Here is a 21,298-nt window from a genome sequence, read left to right on the forward strand (position 1 = left end):
GACTCGTCCTTGTCCACTCTAGACCCCGTAGACCGACCTCATCAGGAGAAACAGACAAAGCCGAGTGTTGAGCCATATTTAAAAATGAAAACAAAAAACAAAGCAAAGTAAAAGAGGAAGTAAAAAGGCAGGCGATTACCTTTGTGCGTGCATAAAACTTAGAGAATGTTGGAAAAGTCTTGAAGATTGACCGAAAAACTCAAAAACTCTGACCGGAAACTTCAAGCGTACGGCGGAGCTCTGGAAGATTTAGGGAGGAATCACTTTCTCTCTCTAAAAAGCTCTGACTTCTCTCTAAAATTCTCTAAGTACCAAAGTAACTAAATGAAGTCAAACATCCTATATTTATAGGCTAAATTTATGATGGCAAAACGGTAAATCCGTCTTTCCCATCCAAGAATTCGAACGATTACTTTTTGAAAAAGTCAACCTAGAATTCAAATGGTTTTGAAACCAATTCCGTCATTTTAGACGGAACGGGATGCGAACGGGCTAACGACGCGTCAAAATAGACGACCAGGTCAACAGAATTAAACCGTCGTCCCGAAATCTCGGACAATAGGTGTTCTCCCTAAAAAGCCAGTCGACCTGTTCCGTTCGACTGACCTCAAGACCTAGAAGTGTCTAATAGAGGAATTTCAGGCGAACTGGACAAAGCGTTCGGCCTAAGGGTCATTTTTTCTTCTTCTTTTTTTTTTTTTTTTAACTTTATTCATTGTCCTTGCCTTTTTTTTTTTTTTTTTTTGGACGGCTTTTTCTTGAAACTTCACTTAATTTTCAAAAATTTGCTTATTTCTTTACAAGCTCAACTCTAACCAAATCTTAAAGTGCTTCTTGTTTTTAATCAACTACTCAAAACTTAAACCTCACATGCCAATGCTTCACTAACTAAAAGGTCGGTAAACATAGGCCATTAGGTTTGTAATGTGGTTTAAACAAGAGCGGGAAACATAAGGCTCAAATTGGTTAGCAAGTAGGTTTATGCAAAATAGAAAATCAAATTTGTAACAAAACAAAAAGAAGATAAAGAAAAAAAAAAATGAGAAAGAAGTGCCCTTTTCCTCCCCTAGAGTGCTTCGGTCACGATCTTGGGAGCTATAAGTCAAAACAAGGATCAAGACATGCATAGCTAAGGATCCAAATGTGCCACACAACAAAGTGATGAAGGCTAGAACAATGTTACCTCACACGGGATTATAACTAAGCAAATACCAACTAAGGGTGCCAAATCCACTATAGAGAGCAACACCATCTCACCACATACCCGTGAACTAGGGCTTCATGGGTTCCTAAAAGTTCTCAACCCGGCTACCTTAGCATGTAATATCCTAGAGTCAACCAATGACACTCTCAAATCGTGCACACATTAACCACTTAGGAAGAAAGGCATTAAAGAGTAAACAAATCCAAAAGATATAATGTCCAATTAAGAACAAACAAAACACAACTTTGCTAAACTTGCCTAAAAGTAAACAAAAATCTTTTTGGATTTTCCAAAAGCATGAAAAACATGGAAATGCATATACTCATGTGCATGGCATATATGAATCAACATCCCACCAAACATGATAGAATACCCTCCCCCAAGCTTGAATGAAACCAAGCTTTCAAATCATAAGCAATGAAACCAAAGAGGGGAATTCAAGGAAAAATTAATCCAACATTACCAACACATGATCTTCAAGTCACAATAAGTAAGAGAGAGATGGAAAAGAAGGATATTACCGGATATGGGATAAATGCAAAATCACACAAAAAACCCGAAATAACCTCATATGAGCTATAATCTCTACAAATAAGGCTTGAATTCCACATTATAGGTAAGTTGAGGCACATTTCCTTGATTCTTGATCATCACCAATGCGCAAGAGTATATCAAGTTGTGTACCTAGCAAGGAACACAAACACGTCCATGTGATAAAATCTAATCTAAAAACAAAAGAAAATGAAAGCTATAAAACACGGGTTACTTCCCGCAAAGGCTTGTTTAACGTCCAAGCGAGACCGCTCTAGGAAATAATAATTCAACGCACGCAAGAGCTTGTCAAATGCACTACTACACATTTCATGGGGGTGTAAATAGGCAAATGACGGAATAAGAACGTGCAACAAAATCATTGCACGCAAGTGAAGAGGGAGATGCCAAAAGAAAGAAGAAGAAGGATCGAAAGGAAACTCAAGAAAGTAAGAAGTAGAAGAAGGAAAAGAATAGTGGAAAGAAAAGGAAAAAGGCAAATCCTCATCACATAATTTTTGGTTGACAAAATTCCTCTCTTCCTCAATGATGATGGAATGAGGGACATGAAAATCATCCATAGAGGGCGGCTTCCCAATAGGTTGTTTGAGATAGGAAGGGAGAGAAGTAGGGTAAGGAAGGATGTGGTCGAACCTTAGAGAAAAAGGGGTATGAGAAACGGGAAAAGGGGTAGCTACTCCCTCACCACAAGGTCTCACATCACCAATGAGGGCATGAAAATCAATCATAGCATCCTCAAATGAAGGGCACTCACGATCTACACCTCCCTCAAGCTCAAAAACTCCAAGGGAGTCAACCTTATCCTCCTTTTCACCACAATAGACAACCTTTCCTTCAACTATCTCAAAACCCAAGGTCCCAAAATCGTGCATGAATGGAGGTAGATTCATCTCAAACTCATCTAAGTCCCAAGAAGCGTTCTCGATGAAATCATCCAATAATCTATAAGTCCTCAAATGACTCTCGAAAAATATGTGGGACATTACCTCAAAAGAGTCTATATACTCATAGATTGAAGGGTCACAAACATACACTTGAGACTCATCAAGATGGGAAGAAGGATTAGGATTTTCAAAATCAACACTCTTTTCATTTTCAACTCCTTCACCATCACTCGAATGCTCTCTAATGGGATCCTCACTCATATGGGGAAGAGAAGAAGAAGGAAGGGCATTTTCTTGAGAGTTGGCTAGTTGGAGAATTTGGCTCTCAAGCATCTTCATTCTAGCTTCCGTCTCCCTATTCTCAACTTCCCTCATCTCGTTATACTTCTCCATCATCTCCATTATCCTCATTATCTTCTCTTCCTTCAAACTTTCCATAGAATTACCCTCATAAAAGGACTCATTAGAAGCATAAGGGAAATCATTTGAAGCCATGTAAGAACAAGAAGATGAGGAGGACGGATCATTCACATTATAGACATGAGCATCATCATATTGGGGAGAGGGGGCATAATCAAGCAAACGAGATTCATCATCAACAATAGGAGATAGAGAGTTGAAATCACTTGTACTAGGTTCACAAATAGGATCACAAGACAAATCATGGGGATGCATGCCACTAATAAAACTATTATCACATTGAGAATCAAAATTAGCAACATTACATGCCCTATTGCGTACTTCCTTAGCAAACCGTACAAAAAAGCTCCAAGCACTATGAACCGATAATGCTTGAAATTCGCCATTAAACCTATTTTCAACTTCATATCTCGTTTGTTCATTCATGCTATAGTAACAAATCTCACAAGCTTCACAAGGATTACAACCATTGTAGTTCAAAAACCCCACAAGTCTATGGAAGTAGACATAAAAAGGCTCATCATCATATTGAGGAAAAGAAAAATGTGTCATTTTTCAAAAACAAAGCAAAGAGAACAAAAATAAATCAAAAGAAATAAATACAATGGACTAGTCTCAATAAGATAACATGACGGTAATGGAAGCCGTTCCCCGGCAACGGCGCCAATTTGACAAGGGAATAAACGCGTCGTCAATTGTCTATCCCTAGATCAAATACAATTTATACAACCTAAACAAACCTAATACGAGTATAAGGCAAGCATAGGGGTCGAACCACAGAGAACGGTAAACACCACCAAATGTTATCGACAATTAAGCTAGTCCGGAATAGGGGATAAATAAACTAAAGTCTAAAAATGCTAAAACAAGAAATAAAACATTAAGGGAAATGGTTTAGGTATAGCATTCACTTGAACATAAACAAAGGCATAGAAATTGAATTAATTATGAACTAAACATGCTCAAGTATCGAAATAAAGAATCCAATCTAGCCGCCTTCCGGGGTCAATTGGCTTCTCCTAACATAGCCTCTATGTTTCCACATTAGAACCATATACTAGGAGGTACTATTAAATAACAATCGATACTAATGAACCTTAACTAAGTCAACTTCCGTTTCTTGTTAGCAAAGATTCACCTTTAATCAACCAACAATGTGCACTTGCAAGAAGATTAAAGAATATCAAGCATATAAAGACTTTAATCACAAATAAATCGATTCTAAACCCTAGAACATGCTCAAGGTCCAACTACACCACAACCATCCCCTTAATGGGGAAATTACTCACTAATCATGATAATAACAAGATTAATCAACAAATAATCAAGAATCAACATGATTAACAAGCAATACCAACAACTAAAATAATAATCAAAATAAACAAATAAAAATAGAGGAGAGAGAGTAAGAAATTGCTCATTAATTGAAGATGAAGGTCTACAAAGGATTGAACAAGCTCCTTCTTCAAAATCCAAGTTCATTAATGAAGAAAACCTCACTTTCTCTCTCTACCAAAGAAGACTAATCCTAACCTAACCTAAAACTAATTAGAGAGAAGAATAGATAGTTATTCCCCCCCAAAATTGGGTATTTATACTAAGCTAATAAAACTAGGAAAAGAAAATAAAAAAAAGGAAATAAAATAAAGAAAGAAAAGGAAAATAAAAAGAAAATAAAAATAGAAAAAGAAAATAAAAGAGAAAAGAAAATAAGAAAAGGAAAAAGGAAAAGAAAGTAAAAATAAAAGAAAAAGAAAAAGGAAACCAAAACCATCCAAACATCAGCTCCCCGATTTCCATTCATCACCATCAAATGGTTTTTTTTTTTTTCTTTCTTCTTGGCTGCTCTGATTCGATTCTCCTACCACCATCATCAACCATTATCATTAAATCAATGCTCTAAATCAATGGCTATCAACACCAATTGCATCATCATCGTTTTTAGACCGATTGATCTTCACTAATAACCACGTGTATAGCTCATGAAATGGTTCGATCGAACCGTGGGTTGGTGCGGCCGAACTACGGGGTTGGTTCGGTCGAACCATGGGTATGTTTGATAAGTGACTTTTATGTCACTTTTAGGGTGTTTATTGAGTCGTATTCCGGCTTATTTTCCAATAATTTCACCTTTTATATCCTTTATTTCTATTATTTTATTATTCTCGTCTTTTATCTTTATTTTGAGTATTTTTGTAATTTTCTATAGTTTTTAGTTTATTTTCGTGTTTTATTTTATTTTTCTTTCTTTTAATGTTTGTAGTTTAAGTCGTTAGTTTTTATTTTTAATAATTTCTCTTTTTATCTCATTTTCTTATTTATTTTAGTTTCATATTTTATTTTATTTCTTTTCATTTAATTTTATTATTTCTTTAGTTTTAGCATTTTATTTTACTTTATTTATCTTATTTTATTTTACTTTATTTTATTTATTTTATTTTATTTTCTATTTCACCCTCGTGTTGTTTTTGGTTGTAGGCGCTCCGGGTTTCAAAGTCAAGTTTGTGTTCGGGGTCCAAGGTTCGAGCAAACTTCACAATGCCCCTAACCGACCTAGCTGCTGCCCACCTCTTAACCTACACCACACCATCCCTTAACCTCCACCACACCATCTCCCCTGCTCCAACACACACAACATCACTTCCCCTGCTCCCTGCTCTCCCAATCCACCACCAGCCCTCACAGCAAAGCTGCCCACTCACACCATTCCCATTTCACCACCAGCCCTCACAACACCACCCAACAACCGTCAACAACACCAACACCATCAGCCATCTCCAATTAAACCACCAGCCACAATCCCCTGCTTCCACCAACGCGCAACCCCACAATAACACCAACAACGCAACCAATCGCAACTTAAAACCACCCACCACCACTCACGCGCAACCACTGTTGCGCTGCACCTATCACCAAACACAAACCTGAACAGCAGTGACAACAATCTGCAATTCGCAGCACCAGCCACCAATTTCAACCACCAGCCTTCGCAACCCACTCAATTTCAGCCACCTTCAATCACACCAATTTCCAGCCACCGCAACCAATTCACCCAAGCAAACCCCAACACCTCCAATCACCACAACGTCAACCACCAATTCACAGAAACACCAGCAGCAACCCGCAACAATTGCAGCAACACTTACCTCCGCGGCCGCGCACCCCTGTCAGAAAGCGCACACGATTGGAGTCCAAATTCAGAGTCGAGGCAGAAGCTATGCGCGACCTCTGCGCGGTGTCTTCGCGGGCGCGTAGATCGGGGTTCAATTTGAACCACATCACGAGCTTTGCACGTGATTTTAATGAAATCCAACGGCCGTGTTTTAATGATGCTTGATGAAGATGATGATGATGAACGGTGAAGATGAGGGGATGCGTGGTGATGGTGATGAAGGTGATGCAAATCAGAGCAGCCAAATGAAAGAGAAGTGGAAATCGTGGCTGAGGGAATTTGGGGGATTTGTGGGTTTATTTTAATTTCTTTTTCTTTTATTTTATTTTATTTTCTTAATTCTTTTTATATTTTCCTTTTCCTTTTCTTATTTCCTTTCTATTTTATTTTTTCTTTTGTTTTTCCTTAATTTTCTCATTCTTTTATTTCTTTTATTTTTCTTAGTTTTATGAGCTTTGTATAAATACCCATTTTTGGGGGTAATTAGAGGGGAGGCCATTATGCTATTTTCTTAGTTAGTTTAGGAGAGATTCTCTCTCTTAGGGTTAGATTAGATAGTTTTTAGAGAGAAAAAAGTAGATTATTGCTCAATTTTCTTCCAAGTAATCAATTTTGGTCAAGTTTAATTTCCAATCAAGCAATTCCTTCAAGTTTTCATCTTTCATTAATCCTCTCTCTAGTAATCTCTAATCCTTTCCTTTAGCTTTATTTATTTGCTTTATTGTTGCTTATTTTTGTTAGTCTTTTTAGTTCATCTAGTTATTATTGTTTTCATTGTTTTTAATCATGTTTTGTTTTGTGTTTCTTGAATATATTTTTGGTTTTGCTATTATGTTTAATCTCCTTTCTCTAGGCTAATCTTTTAGCTAGGGGAAGGGGGTGGAAAATATGTGTTGAATGTTGGATGAATGATGATAGTGGATTGATTACATGCCTTAAATTGATGAAAGATATGATTTTTATTGACTTGAGACTATTGTAGCACTTTATTTGATTGCCTTCTAGTTTAAATGCATGAAAATGATTTGAACTAGATTTAGATCACCTCTATTTTAATGATTGCATGAGAATGAGTTGTTAAAAATGGAGTTCCATGTATTGTGCCCCTTTATTCCTTGGTTAGCTTGTGCCTAATGGGATGCATGAGAATGATCCTAATTAGCATAGACCTCTTTCATTGATTTGCCTAGACTATTGCATGAGAATGAATTGTTTAGGTAGGATCTTGTGTTCTTTGGCATGTTCTTCATGATAACTATGATTATTCCCCTTTTTTCTAATCATGTTTGACACCCCCGTATCCCTAGCGTTGTTCTCTCTTGATTTTATTCGTCTTTATCTTTGCTTATTCGTAGTTTTAGTGCTTTTTATCCAATATATCAACAAAAACATTTCCCCTCTTGACTCTTGCATTAGTGATATTGATGTTGGACGAGTGAGCTTCCTTAGTGGTTCGACCCTTTACTTGCCACTAACTAGTTTAGTGTAAGTTTAGGCATTATAAATTGTTAATTTGATTAGGGTTAGTAGAACCAACGACCTACTTAATCCCGATCAAATTTTGGCGCCGTTGCCGGGGAAGCGGGTTGTTTAGCATTTGTTTTTGCTATTGTTAGAGTCATTTTATTTGCTTTCTTTTTATTATTTTGCCTTTTTTTAATCCTACTTGTCATTGCTAATCGTGTGCTTAGCTTTGTTGTATTCAAAGAGAGATATGGCAAGACAAGAGGATGGCCTTCTTTTTAGGGAGTTTGGAAATCCGGAAGTCTATGAGCTCACGAGTGGTATACTTCTCCCAACCACCGAGTCTAATTTCACAATCCATCCACAATATGCTAGGATGGTACAAGTTGAGCAATTTTCCGGAAGTGCAAGTGAAGACCCCATTGAGCATTTGGACCGATTCCTTGAGTTGTGTGCAATGATGCAAACAAATGAAGTGAGCCAAGATTACATTCGTATGCATCTCTTTCGGCAATCTCTCACCGGAAGAGCAAAGAAATGGCTCAAGCTTTTGAAGCCCAACTCTCTCACCACATGGAAAGATGTTGCGAAGGCCTTTCTCAAGAGGTTCATTTCCGATGAGCAAACCGCAAAAATGAGGAGGAAGATAGCTTCTTTTGAGCAAGAACCGGATGAAACTCTTGGGGAAGCATGGGAAAGGTTTAAGGATATGATTAGAGCATGTCCTAACCATGGATTCAACCATAATTTGCTCATGAGATTCTTTTATGATGGCTTAGAGCCAATTTCAAGAACCAATCTAGATGCGGGTGCCGGTGGCCAATTGATTAAGATCCCTCAAAGCCAAGTTGAAGCTATAATTGAAGAGGTGGCTACTAGCTATTCTTGGGGAGGTCAAAGAAGGTCCCAAGGAAAGCAAGGTGATCTTTATGAGTTGGAGAAAGTCGGTCAACTTAAGCACATAGTTGAACTCTTGAATGAAGGTCTTTCCAAGTTGAACTCAAGTGTTGGTTTGGGTTCAAAACTGTCACAAATCATTGATTTCTCATGTGCTTGTTGTGGTGGGACGGATCATGATGCATCGTATTGTAGAGAGTTCAATCACAAGCAAGGTGAGGCTTTGACTTTGAGGGAAGGAGAGTTTGTAACCCAAGCTCATTCTCAACAACTTCAACAACCTCCAAAACAAGAAAACTCCTACCTCCAAGATGAACCTCTTTTCAATCCTCTAACCGAAAATTTTTCTTACCCTTCCATCCAAATGGGGAACTTTCAAGATCAACATCATGACCAAAATCCTCAAGCGTATGAAGAACAATCCCCACTCGACCACACACAAACCCAAATTCTTCAACAACGTCAAATTCTCACTCAACAATTCCAAGAGATCAAATCTCACAATGAAGTTGTTGACTCCCAACTAGCCAACATTTCTTCTCTCCATTTAACCGCAAAACTCCCCTTACAATCATCTACTAACCCTTCATATGCTTATCATCTCGAAACTTGCAAGGAGGATGAAAGTAAGGAAGACAAGGTTGTGGAGGATGTGGTTGAGAAGAAGGTTCAAGAACAAAATGAGGAGCCATTAGATTTTAGTGAACCAAACAAGTTTGAAGGCCCGGTTCCCTTCCCTTGTAGGCTAGTTGAGAATGTTGTTTTGAAGAGCCCTATGGCGGTGAGCGTATGTAGAGTTGATGTGGTCGATGGTGTGATGGATAATGAGAGCTTACCTCCATGTGACGGTAAGGTGACAATGAGGTATGATGACTTTCTTGAAGTTCCTACTTGGTTTGAAGGCTCTCTTGAGGAAGGTGAGGTTTCCCTTCCTAATATCGAGGATTCCAAGCTTCATCGCCCTTTTAGAAGAAACGACAAGAAGAAGAGAAAAAGAAAAGATGAGCCACCATTGGCTCTTGATTTATTCCCTCCTTTCCCTTGTGGTGATTTGAGACCTCAAGGAATGCTAGTCCTCAAGCTTGGGGGCATTTATGATTCAATCCTCAAGTTGATGAGGGTGATGTTCTTTATTCCACCTTGAAGGAGGTGAAGGGTCAAGCTAGAGACCATAAACAAGCGCTTCCCGGGAGGCAACCCGGAGGATTTCTACCCCTTTCTCTCCCCCTCCTTTCTTTTTCTTTTTTGTTTTCTTTCTTTGTTTTCTTTTAATGTTTTCTTTTATGTCTTGTCTTGCCTTGTAGGTTGCATTTTGGAAGCTTGGAGCGGAGTGACATTTGGTGAACTCGATTTTATGCTCCATTATTCTTTTAAGCCAACCTCTCGGTGAGACCTTTCTTGTTTTCACTCTTTTAATTTTTCTTTGAGTGCTTAGTTTAAGGTTAGTTTAGGAAGAAGTTGAATGGTTCGAGGGTGTTTGCATTGGTTCTAAGGAACCTGGGATCGTTGATGTTGTTATCAACGGTCATTTGTATGACGATTGGGATTTACTTGAATTACATGCCTCATTTGTGAACCTTTTTATTTCTTCCTCTTGTTTTTGTGTTGTTTTTCCCTTTTATCTGACAAACATGGCTATGACGAGTTGAAATTATTTTGATTTAGAATTGCTCATTCATTTGGATTTGTGTGCCTTTCATGATAATGTGTCTTTGAATGCTTATCTTCCTAGTTGATGAGGGTTTACACGGTTTGAGAGTGCTTAGGGTTGAATTAGACACATTGTAAGCTAAGGTAGCCCGGTTTAGAACTTTTGAGGACGTTTGAACCCCTAGTTCACGGGAAAGTGGTAAGATGGTGTTGCTCTCTATGGTGAATAGGATTCCCTTGGTTGGTATTTGCTTATTTCTTATCCCGTGTGAGCGTCATTTGTTCTAGCCTTCATCATTCTTGTGAGCGGCATTTAGGATCCTTAACTATGCATAACTTAATCCTTGTGTTGTTCTCTAGCTCCCAAGATCGTGACCAAGCAACTCTAGGGGAGGAAAAGGGCACCATTTTTCTTTTTTTTTTCTTTATCTTCTTTTTGTTTTGTTACTTATTTTGTTTTTATTTCGCATTTGCTCCTCTTGCCAACCCTTTGAGCCTATTCCCTTTCTTGATTATGAGCCACATTACAAGCCTTATGACCTTTCGTTTCCCTAACCCTTAGTTTGTGAAGCATTTCGGTTTAAGAGTTTGTTTTGTGTTGTAATAAAATGAGAAAGTATTATGCTTTTTGTACCAAGCAAGAAAAGTAAATTGTATATATTGTGTGAAATAAAGCAAATGTTAAGAAAAAGCCGTCTAAAGTTAAAAAAGGCAAGGACAACAAATAAAATATATATAAAAAAAAAAAAAAATTTAAATTAGTTTGGTTTCGTTTTCTTCCCTACTTTAAGCATTGAGGACAATGCTTTGTTCAAGCTTGGGGGGGAGCGTTACTTCGTTTTTGTTTTTATTGAGTGTCGGTGTCGAATAAGCTTGGGGGAGATGGAATTATTGGTATTTTTGTTTGATGTTTGGTGATTTCTTGAGTTTGTTTTTGAGGTTTGATCACCCTTTTGCTTCACTTAGGAAATATCACCAAAATTTTCAAATTTTTGCCCCGCCTTGACCCTTAGCCTTACGTTACAACCCTAGTAAAGACCCTTTGACTTTAGAGGGGTGAGGTCAATGACCGGTGGAGGGAGATAGATTTCAACCCTATGGAGAGAGTATGCATAGTTGAGATGTCGGGATGACCTTATGATTCCACATAAAAATTTCTTTTTCCGGTTCCCTCGAGGAATCATGAGGAGCTAACTAAGGGATGATTTGAAGCTAGTGGAGAGAACGTGGACCGTCTTGGATGGGGCTAGGGCGGAGAGTGAAATCATTAGTTCTCTATGCTTAGCTTAGGTTTGTCTCTTTCAACCATGAGCATCTCGGAACGTGTATTCCCTCATTTAATTAAGAAAGGTGAGCATTCTTTGGTGCATGTCTCTATGTTTTGAGTCCGAATGGAGCATTTTCTATCTAAAAGCTTGTTTGGTTTTCTTAAGCCTTGTCATGTCATAATGGTCGTGGTTGTGCTTGCTTTTTGTTTTTGCTTTTCTTTTTCTTTTTGTTTTGCCTTGGTTTTGTTTAGAGTTGTGGGTTAAACTCTTAGGACACCCTCACGAGAGCACACTCGTCCTCTAGGGCGATCTAGGGGTTTAAAGGGCTTGTCATTAGTTGCTAAAAGTGACCGTGATTCCTACGAAAGTGAGTTAGTGTACATTCTTGTCTCCTTTAGTGTGTTAGCTTTGCTTGAATAAATCATTCTCCTTCTTCCGTGCTTCATGTTAATTTGCTCGAGGACGAGCAAAAGGTAAGCTTGGGGGAGTTTGATAAGTGACTTTTATGTCACTTTTAGGGTGTTTATTGAGTCGTATTCCGGCTTATTTTCCAATAATTTCACCTTTTATATCCTTTATTTCTATTATTTTATTATTCTCGTCTTTTATCTTTATTTTGAGTATTTTTGTAATTTTCTATAGTTTTTAGTTTATTTTCGTGTTTTATTTTATTTTTCTTTCTTTTAATGTTTGTAGTTTAAGTCGTTAGTTTTTATTTTTAATAATTTCTCTTTTTATCTCATTTTCTTATTTATTTTAGTTTCGTATTTTATTTTATTTCTTTTCATTTAATTTTATTATTTCTTTAGTTTTAGCATTTTATTTTACTTTATTTATCTTATTTTATTTTACTTTATTTTATTTATTTTATTTTATTTTCTATTTCACCCTCGTGTTGTTTTTGGTTGTAGGCGCTCCGGGTTTCAAAGTCAAGTTTGTGTTCGGGGTCCAAGGTTCGAGCAAACTTCACAATGCCCCTAACCGACCTAGCTGCTGCCCACCTCTTAACCTACACCACACCATCCCTTAACCTCCACCACACCATCTCCCCTGCTCCAACACACACAACATCACTTCCCCTGCTCCCTGCTCTCCCAATCCACCACCAGCCCTCACAGCAAAGCTGCCCACTCACACCATTCCCATTTCACCACCAGCCCTCACAACACCACCCAACAACCGTCAACAACACCAACACCATCAGCCATCTCCAATTAAACCACCAGCCACAATCCCCTGCTTCCACCAACGCGCAACCCCACAATAACACCAACAACGCAACCAATCGCAACTTAAAACCACCCACCACCACTCACGCGCAACCACTGTTGCGCTGCACCTATCACCAAACACAAACCTGAACAGCAGCGACAACAATCTGCAATTCGCAGCACCAGCCACCAATTTCAACCACCAGCCTTCGCAACCCACTCAATTTCAGCCACCTTCAATCACACCAATTTCCAGCCACCGCAACCAATTCACCCAAGCAAACCCCAACACCTCCAATCACCACAACGTCAACCACCAATTCACAGAAACACCAGCAGCAACCCGCAACAATTGCAGCAACACTTACCTCCGCGGCCGCGCACCCCTGTCAGAAAGCGCACACGATTGGAGTCCAAATTCAGAGTCGAGGCAGAAGCTATGCGCGACCTCTGCGCGGTGTCTTCGCGGGCGCGTAGATCGGGGTTCAATTTGAACCACATCACGAGCTTTGCACGTGATTTTAATGAAATCCAACGGCCGTGTTTTAATGATGCTTGATGAAGATGATGATGATGAACGGTGAAGATGAGGGGATGCGTGGTGATGGTGATGAAGGTGATGCAAATCAGAGCAGCCAAATGAAAGAGAAGTGGAAATCGTGGCTGAGGGAATTTGGGGGATTTGTGGGTTTATTTTAATTTCTTTTTCTTTTATTTTATTTTATTTTCTTAATTCTTTTTATATTTTCCTTTTCCTTTTCTTATTTCCTTTCTATTTTATTTTTTCTTTTGTTTTTCCTTAATTTTCTCATTCTTTTATTTCTTTTATTTTTCTTAGTTTTATGAGCTTTGTATAAATACCCATTTTTGGGGGTAATTAGAGGGGAGGCCATTATGCTATTTTCTTAGTTAGTTTAGGAGAGATTCTCTCTCTTAGGGTTAGATTAGATAGTTTTTAGAGAGAAAAAAAGTAGATTATTGCTCAATTTTCTTCCAAGTAATCAATTTTGGTCAAGTTTAATTTCCAATCAAGCAATTCCTTCAAGTTTTCATCTTTCATTAATCCTCTCTCTAGTAATCTCTAATCCTTTCCTTTAGCTTTATTTATTTGCTTTATTGTTGCTTATTTTTGTTAGTCTTTTTAGTTCATCTAGTTATTATTGTTTTCATTGTTTTTAATCATGTTTTGTTTTGTGTTTCTTGAATATATTTTTGGTTTTGCTATTATGTTTAATCTCCTTTCTCTAGGCTAATCTTTTAGCTAGGGGAAGGGGGTGGAAAATATGTGTTGAATGTTGGATGAATGATGATAGTGGATTGATTACATGCCTTAAATTGATGAAAGATATGATTTTTATTGACTTGAGACTATTGTAGCACTTTATTTGATTGCCTTCTAGTTTAAATGCATGAAAATGATTTGAACTAGATTTAGATCACCTCTATTTTAATGATTGCATGAGAATGAGTTGTTAAAAATGGAGTTCCATGTATTGTGCCCCTTTATTCCTTGGTTAGCTTGTGCCTAATGGGATGCATGAGAATGATCCTAATTAGCATAGACCTCTTTCATTGATTTGCCTAGACTATTGCATGAGAATGAATTGTTTAGGTAGGATCTTGTGTTCTTTGGCATGTTCTTCATGATAACTATGATTATTCCCCTTTTTTCTAATCATGTTTGACACCCCCGTATCCCTAGCGTTGTTCTCTCTTGATTTTATTCGTCTTTATCTTTGCTTATTCGTAGTTTTAGTGCTTTTTATCCAATATATCAACAAAAACATTTCCCCTCTTGACTCTTGCATTAGTGATATTGATGTTGGACGAGTGAGCTTCCTTAGTGGTTCGACCCTTTACTTGCCACTAACTAGTTTAGTGTAAGTTTAGGCATTATAAATTGTTAATTTGATTAGGGTTAGTAGAACCAACGACCTACTTAATCCCGATCAATGTTCGACCACTCCTCTTCGATTAACGAAACCCACAAAGTCTCTGACTCGAACTTCGACCGAACCACCAACGGTTTGCCCGAACTTGATTAAATTGCTAATTGTTCTGATTTTTGGGTCGATTGGTGGTTTGAGCAGTTGCGGGTCAGGTGTGAAATCGGTGGTGTATTGGTGTGGGTTTGGTTGATGTGGCTGCGTAGTTGGTTGAGTCGGGTTTGGTTTGGGTTGTGGGGTGCGTGAATTGGTGGGTGATTGGTGGCAGCAAGGTGCGGTTTGTGGGTGCTGGTGGTGATGTGGGGTGAAGCAGGCTGGGTTACGGTGGTCAGGTTGTGTTGCTGTTGGTGTTGGTTGAGCAGGTGTGTGTGGTGTTTGCGGGGTGAAGCAGGGGAAGTTGCTGGTGGTGTTAGGTTGCGCAATGTTGCTGCTGTTGGTGCTAATGGAGGTGCGCTGGTGGTATGGTTGTTGTCGTGGCTGTTGGTGGTGTGTGGTGTTTGGTTGTTGCTGTGTGGTGGTGTTGGTGGGTACGGCTGTGGGGCTGCTGTGGTTGCGTGAGAGGTGATTTTGGTGGTGAGGGTGAGTGAGCAGGGGAAAGGTGGATGATGGTGATGTGCGTGGTTGCGTGAGGGAGCAGGGGAAGAGTGTTGTGTTTTGGTGTGGTGTAGGATAATGAAGGGTGCGGTGATAGATAAGGTTGGGCAGCAGCTTTGTTTGGCGTTTCCCGAACCCACTTGACATAAAACCCGAAACACCTATAACCAAAAACACGAGGGGATTACTAAGAGATAAAATAAAATAAAATAAAATAAAGGTAAAATAAAGTAAAATAGAAAAAGAGAAATAACACTAAACTAATAAAGATTAAATAAAACTATACAAGTAAATAAAATCAAATAAATAACAAAATAAACTTAAAACTAATAAAAACTAAACAAAAACTATACAAGCAAAGAAAGTAAAAATAAAATACGAAAATAGACTAAAACTAATAAAATAAAGAAAATGAACTAAAACGCACCAAAATTACCAAAATAAACTAGAAATATTATTAAGAGAAAACAAGAGAAAGAAAGGGGAAAATAAGATAAAATAAACACGAAAATGACTCTAGAACTACTCCCTAAGAGTGACATAAATGTCACTCATCAAATTCCCCCAAGCTAAACCTTTGCTCGTCCTCGAGCAAAGCTAAGGCAAAAGAGAACAAGATGGAATTATTAAAGGCAAAAGAAACAAAATAGAAACAAAGAAAAAGAATGTACACTAACTCACTGTCGTAGGAATCACGGATGCATTTAGCGTATGCATCAAGCCCTTTAAACCCCTATGTCGCCAAAGAGGACGAGTAAGCTCTCGTGAGGGTTTCCTAAGAGGTTTAACCCACAACTCTCGACAAAAACCAAGGCAAGGCAACAAAAGGAAAAAGGAAAAGGAACACTAAGAGAAAAAGCGAAACACAAGCTCATGTATGGACAAGAAATAAGGACGAGTACTAATGAATGCAAACCTTTCTAAATGGACAAATGTATACAAGTTCCAAGATGTCAATGGTTGATTGAAACATAACACATGCTAAGCATAGAGAACTACTTAGGACTCAATCCACCCTAGCCCCAACCAATCGGGCCACGTTCTCTCCACTAGCTTCAAATCAACCCTTAAGCTAGCTTCTCAAGATTCCACAAAGGAACCGGAAAAAGATAAAGAAATGAAAAACTTTGAGAAGGTAATCCCGACGTCTCAACTATGCATACTCTTTCCATAGATTTGAAGTCTATCTCCCTCCACCGTTCTTTTGACCTAAACCACTAGAGTCTAAGGGTCTTTTTATTGGTTGTAACGTAAGGCTAAGGGTTAAGGCGGGGTAAAAAATTTAAAATTTGGTTATAATTCCTAAGTGAAGCAAAAAGTGCGGCCGACACTCAAAAATAACTCAAGAATTCACTAAATATCAAGCAAAAATACCACTAATGCCATTCCCCCAAGCTTATTCAACACAAACACACAAAATATACAAAATGAAGGAACGATCCCCCAAGCTTGAACAAAGCATTGTCCTCAATGCTTAAACTAGGGAAGAAAACGAAACCATCGAAAATATTTTTGTTGTTTTTGTTTCTTTTCCAATTTTTTCTTTTTTTTTTTTTTAACTTTATTCATTGTCCTTGCCTTTTTTTTTTTTTTTTTTTTGGACGGCTTTTTCTTGAAACTTCACTTAATTTTCAAAAATTTGCTTATTTCTTTACAAGCTCAACTCTAACCAAATCTTAAAGTGCTTCTTGTTTTTAATCAACAACTCAAAACTTAAACCTCACATGCCAATGCTTCACTAACTAAAAGGTTGGTAAACATAGGCCATTAGGTTTGTAATGTGGTTTAAACAAGAGCGGGAAACATAAGGCTCAAATTGGTTAGCAAGTAGGTTTATGCAAAATAGAAAATCAAATTTGTAACAAAACAAAAAGAAGATAAAGAAAAAAAAAATGAGAAAGAAGTGCCCTTTTCCTCCCCTAGAGTGCTTCGGTCACGATCTTGGGAGCTATAAGTCAAAACAAGGATCAAGACATGCATAGCTAAGGATCCAAATGTGCCACACAACAAAGTGATGAAGGCTAGAACAATGTTACCTCACACGGGATTATAACTAAGCAAATACCAACTAAGGGTGCCAAATCCACTATAGAGTGCAACACCATCTTACCACATACCCGTGAACTAGGGCTTCATGGGTTCCTAAAAGTTCTCAACCCGGCTACCTTAGCATGTAATATCCTAGAGTCAACCAATGACACTCTCAAATCGTGCACACATTAACCACTTAGGAAGAAAGGCATTCAAGAGTAAACAAATCCAAAAGATATAATGTCCAATTAAGAACAAACAAAACACAACTTTGCTAAACTTGCCTAAAAGTAAACAAAAATCTTTTTGGATTTTCCAAAAGCATGAAAAACATGGAAATGCATATACTCATGTGCATGGCATATATGAATCAACATCCCACCAAACATGATAGAATACCCTCCCCCAAGCTTGAATGAAACCAAGCTTTCAAATCATAAGCAATGAAACCAAAGAGGGGAATTCAAGGAAAAATTAATCCAACATTACCAACACATGATCTTCAAGTCACAATAAGTAAGAGAGAGATGGAAAAGAAGGATAATACCGGATATGGGATAAATGCAAAATCACACAAAAAACCCGAAATAACCTCATATGAGCTATAATCTCTACAAATAAGGCTTGAATTCCACATGATAGGTAAGTTGAGGCACATTTCCTTGATTCTTGATCATCACCAATGCGCAAGAGTATATCAAGTTGTGTACCTAGCAAGGAACACAAACACGTCCATGTGAGAAAATCTAATCTAAAAACAAAAGAAAATGAAAGCTATAAAACACGGGTTACTTCCCGCAAAGGCTTGTTTAACGTCCAAGCGAGACCGCTCTAGGAAATAATAATTCAACGCACGCAAGAGCTTGTCAAATGCACTACTACACATTTCATGGGGGTGTAAATAGGCAAATGACGGAATAAGAACGTGCAACAAAATCATTGCACGCAAGTGAAGAGGGAGATGCCAAAAGAAAGAAGAAGAAGGATCGAAAGGAAACTCAAGAAAGTAAGAAGTAGAAGAAGGAAAAGAATAGTGGAAAGAAAAGGAAAAAGGCAAATCCTCATCACATAATTTTTGGTTGACAAAATTCCTCTCTTCCTCAATGATGATGGAATGAGGGACATGAAAATCATCCATAGAGGGCGGCTTCCCAATAGGTTGTTTGAGATAGGAAGGGAGAGAAGTAGGGTAAGGAAGGATGTGGTCGAACCTTAGAGAAAAAGGGGTATGAGAAACGGGAAAAGGGGTAGCTACTCCCTCACCACAAGGTCTCACATCACCAATGAGGGCATGAAAATCAATCATAGCATCCTCAAATGAAGGGCACTCACGATCTACACCTCCCTCAAGCTCAAAAACTCCAAGGGAGTCAACCTTATCCTCCTTTTCACCACAATAGACAACCTTTCCTTCAACTATCTCAAAACCCAAGGTCCCAAAATCGTGCATGAATGGAGGTAGATTCATCTCAAACTCATCTAAGTCCCAAGAAGCGTTCTCGATGAAATCATCCAATAATCTATAAGTCCTCAAATGACTCTCGAAAAATATGTGGGACATTACCTCAAAAGAGTCTATATACTCATAGATTGAAGGGTCACAAACATACACTTGAGACTCATCAAGATGGGAAGAAGGATTAGGATTTTCAAAATCAACACTCTTTTCATTTTCAACTCCTTCACCATCACTCGAATGCTCTCTAATGGGATCCTCACTCATATGGGGAAGAGAAGAAGAAGGAAGGGCATTTTCTTGAGAGTTGGCTAGTTGGAGAATTTGGCTCTCAAGCATCTTCATTCTAGCTTCCGTCTCCCTATTCTCAACTTCCCTCATCTCGTTATACTTCTCCATCATCTCCATTATCCTCATTATCTTCTCTTCCTTCAAACTTTCCATAGAATTACCCTCATAAAAGGACTCATTAGAAGCATAAGGGAAATCATTTGAAGCCATGTAAGAACAAGAAGATGAGGAGGACGGATCATTCACATTATAGACATGAGCATCATCATATTGGGGAGAGGGGGCATAATCAAGCAAACGAGATTCATCATCAACAATAGGAGATAGAGAGTTGAAATCACTTGTACTAGGTTCACAAATAGGATCACAAGACAAATCATGGGGATGCATGCCACTAATAAAACTATTATCACATTGAGAATCAAAATTAGCAACATTACATGCCCTATTGCGTACTTCCTTAGCAAACCGTACAAAAAAGCTCCAAGCACTATGAACCGATAATGCTTGAAATTCGCCATTAAACCTATTTTCAACTTCATATCTCGTTTGTTCATTCATGCTATAGTAACAAATCTCACAAGCTTCACAAGGATTACAACCATTGTAGTTCAAAAACCCCACAAGTCTATGGAAGTAGACATAAAAAGGCTCATCATCATATTGAGGAAAAGAAAAATGTGTCATTTTTCAAAAACAAAGCAAAGAGAACAAAAATAAATCAAAAGAAATAAATACAATGGACTAGTCTCAATAAGATAACATGACGGTAATGGAAGCCGTTCCCCGGCAACGGCGCCAATTTGACAAGGGAATAAACGCGTCGTCAATTGTCTATCCCTAGATCAAATACAATTTATACAACCTAAACAAACCTAATACGAGTATAAGGCAAGCATAGGGGTCGAACCACAGAGAACGGTAAACACCACCAAATGTTATCGACAATTAAGCTAGTCCGGAATAGGGGATAAATAAACTAAAGTCTAAAAATGCTAAAACAAGAAATAAAACATTAAGGGAAATGGTTTAGGTATAGCATTCACTTGAACATAAACAAAGGCATAGAAATTGAATTAATTATGAACTAAACATGCTCAAGTATCGAAATAAAGAATCCAATCTAGCCGCCTTCCGGGGTCAATTGGCTTCTCCTAACATAGCCTCTATGTTTCCACATTAGAACCATATACTAGGAGGTACTATTAAATAACAATCGATACTAATGAACCTTAACTAAGTCAACTTCCGTTTCTTGTTAGCAAAGATTCACCTTTAATCAACCAACAATGTGCACTTGCAAGAAGATTAAAGAATATCAAGCATATAAAGACTTTAATCACAAATAAATCGATTCTAAACCCTAGAACATGCTCAAGGTCCAACTACACCACAACCATCCCCTTAATGGGGAAATTACTCACTAATCATGATAATAACAAGATTAATCAACAAATAATCAAGAATCAACATGATTAACAAGCAATACCAACAACTAAAATAATAATCAAAATAAACAAATAAAAATAGAGGAGAGAGAGTAAGAAATTGCTCATTAATTGAAGATGAAGGTCTACAAAGGATTGAACAAGCTCCTTCTTCAAAATCCAAGTTCATTAATGAAGAAAACCTCACTTTCTCTCTCTACCAAAGAAGACTAATCCTAACCTAACCTAAAACTAATTAGAGAGAAGAATAGATAGTTATTCCCCCCCAAAATTGGGTATTTATACTAAGCTAATAAAACTAGGAAAAGAAAATAAAAAAAAGGAAATAAAATAAAGAAAGAAAAGGAAAATAAAAAGAAAATAAAAATAGAAAAAGAAAATAAAAGAGAAAAGAAAATAAGAAAAGGAAAAAGGAAAAGAAAGTAAAAATAAAAGAAAAAGAAAAAGGAAACCAAAACCATCCAAACATCAGCTCCCCGATTTCCATTCATCACCATCAAACGGTTTTTTTTTTTTTCTTTCTTCTTGGCTGCTCTGATTCGATTCTCCTACCACCATCATCAACCATTATCATTAAATCAATGCTCTAAATCAATGGCTATCAACACCAATTGCATCATCATCGTTTTTAGACCGATTGATCTTCATTAATAACCACGTGTATAGCTCATGAAATGGTTCGATCGAACCGTGGGTTGGTGCGGCCGAACTACGGGGTTGGTTCGGTCGAACCATGGGTATGTTCGACCACTCCTCTTCGATTAACGAAACCCACAAAGTCTCTGAATCGAACTTCGACCGAACCACCAA

General features: G+C 37.9%; 1 non-coding gene across 1 annotated transcript; it reads right to left on the bottom strand.

Moving 5' to 3' along the window:
* Positions 1 to 8,327: 8,327 nt before the first annotated feature.
* On the bottom strand, positions 8,328 to 8,434 carry LOC145629527 (small nucleolar RNA R71). Its single transcript, XR_014111693.1, has one exon. It is a non-coding gene; the product is annotated as a small nucleolar RNA R71 (small nucleolar RNA).
* Positions 8,435 to 21,298: the final 12,864 nt, after the last annotated feature.

Source organism: Chenopodium album, chromosome 4, assembly GCF_948465745.1.
Source record: "Chenopodium album chromosome 4, dcCheAlbu1.1, whole genome shotgun sequence".
Taxonomy (NCBI): domain Eukaryota; kingdom Viridiplantae; phylum Streptophyta; class Magnoliopsida; order Caryophyllales; family Amaranthaceae; genus Chenopodium; species Chenopodium album.